Source organism: Condylura cristata, unplaced genomic scaffold, assembly GCF_000260355.1.
Source record: "Condylura cristata isolate star-nosed mole 26May11 unplaced genomic scaffold, ConCri1.0 scaffold00005, whole genome shotgun sequence".
Lineage (NCBI taxonomy): Eukaryota > Metazoa > Chordata > Mammalia > Eulipotyphla > Talpidae > Condylura > Condylura cristata.
In genome coordinates this window covers 6,740,138-6,742,426 of record NW_004567106.1, presented here as the reverse complement: position 1 = coordinate 6,742,426, position 2,289 = coordinate 6,740,138, and positions in this window count along the sequence as shown.

The window sequence follows — 2,289 nt, the reverse complement described above, 5'->3', positions numbered from 1 at the left end:
AGCTGTTATCAGTCATAAAGAACTCTTTCTTCTTGAAATTTCAATTGGCTTCAATACTTGCTATTTAGAATAAGTATTATTTTGTTGCTTTTTTATTATGTAGCCACTTATCATTCAGTCAAATCATTAGTGAACTCTAGAATTGAATGCAAAATGGGGGTTTTAAGAAGACATTTCCCAACTAATTTATTAAGTATATGTCTTTTTGTCATGAAGTAAAAAATCATGGTTATTGACAAACTCTTCTGAGGAAAACCAGTGCTTTCACATGATTTTCTGAAAGTAACACATAGCCATAGTTATTTGTACTTTGTTATCTTGTATCTCTGGGAGATTCATTAGGGAAAGGGAGACTGTTGAGACAGGAATGCTTTACACCTTCTAAATCTTGGGCCTTATATTTTGTTTACATTTTAATGTGTTGTATGTAGGTGTATTGGAACTATTTTATAGCATGATTTTGGAGGCAAAGCAGTTCTGGAAAGATGCTTTATTACAATATAAGAATTCTTTGAGGCCATCCTCAGTTGGGGGGCTTGAAACTGGTTGTCAGAATTTTCTCTTAGTATTGGTCAATAAAGAGGAAGTAAGCACAGCTTGTTACATTTATTTTTTGAGAAAAGAAAATTACTTCCCTGCCCAGATGTCTTTTTAGCCTCAACAAGAGAGTAGTGTTTATCCATTTTGGAAAGACAGGACACCCAACAACATGTTGATCTTTGATAATAGTAACTGAACAGTGAACTGCAGAAGTTGGTATTTTTTAGTTGTACAAACAACCATTTTTTCTAGGTGCGTAATAATTTAGTAGCCTATCACTATAGCCTGTCAGAGGGACTGTTTTCTGTTGGGGAGTAGAAGGACTTCCTGATGTGTGGTGGAAATTGAGGTGTATGCCTTTTGTTGCAGTCTCTTTGATTCCTTGAGTTGGTAAGTGGCAGGATGGATTCTTAATGTGCACATTCAAGAAAACATCTCATTACCATTACATTGAATGGAAGAAGGGTCTGGAAAGAAATTACAACATTGTTTAGTTATCCTTCCCTCCCTCACCCCGAGAAAACTATTGCTGGTATTTTTTCCTCTGGGGGAGAATTAAGAAACAGAATGCCCTTAAACTGTAACATGACAAAATGTGACTGTCTTATCACATGATTCCTGGTTAACATTTTATCCCAAGAATTGTCAGTGGGGCATCTAAAGGCTAAACAGATCAGTCGTATTGATGAGGAGGCAGAAACAGAAATAGTAGAAATCCTGCAAAGTGTATGCATTAGATTTGCTACTCTTCTTTTTTTGTTTTCTTTCCCCTCAGGAACTTTTGAAGGTGAATTACTTTGTTCATAGTAGTTTAGCTTTTGGAAGAAAACTATATAAAGTCGATAATTAGATACACAAACCAAAATAAGTTAGAAGGGCAGGGAGAGTGGGGCACCCCTATGCCCCCAAACCTTCCTGCTCTGAATAGGTTCTGCCGTCTGCCTTATCAAGACAAAAGAGCTTTAATGGAAAGGAACATTAATACGATGAGTATACAATACAGAAAAGACAAAGAATATAATGTCTAAATCAGACACCTGAAATTAACCCATCCCCTCGTGGGTAAAAGTCCACTCAAAAGGGGTTGGCCCAAAGCAAGCCTAAAAGACCACCACAAGACTAAAGCACCTTCTGGCCAGAACCCATAGGAAAGCGTCAGAAATGGCCAGACAAATCTGGGAGGAAAAAAGCAAAATAAAAATCAATATAAACAATGCCATAGTCAATTCCTCATGGGTCTCTCATCCACATCTGTTTCAATCAGCACAGGGCCAAAAAATAAGTACGGTGGCTTCATCATATGCTTTCTGCTCAAGGTGTCTCCCTTAGGTTTCCTTCTGGCTCTCCATCCTGCTTCCTTCTTCTTCAGACTCCTTCTCTTCTTCTTCTTCTTTTTTTTTTTTAAAGGAGGAATGAAAATGCTGCCATATGACTGGCTAGTTGCTTATATCCTCTAGGTCTCCTACATCTTCATTTGTATGAGCAATGGTTATCAATGTGGGGCAGGTGGCCAGTTTTAATGGACATAGGCTACAATGAGGTGACCCAACAGCAAACCAGGGTGGCTGGCACTCACTCATGACTTCAGACTTCACAGCCTTCAGAGCAATGAGAAATAAATTACTGTGTTTTAAGTCACCTAACCTATAGTATTCACTTATGGCAATCTGAGCTAAGACACATCCTAAAGGATTTCATGTGAATGGAGACTCACTGTCAAGGAGGATTGAACTAGAACATCATTTTTTT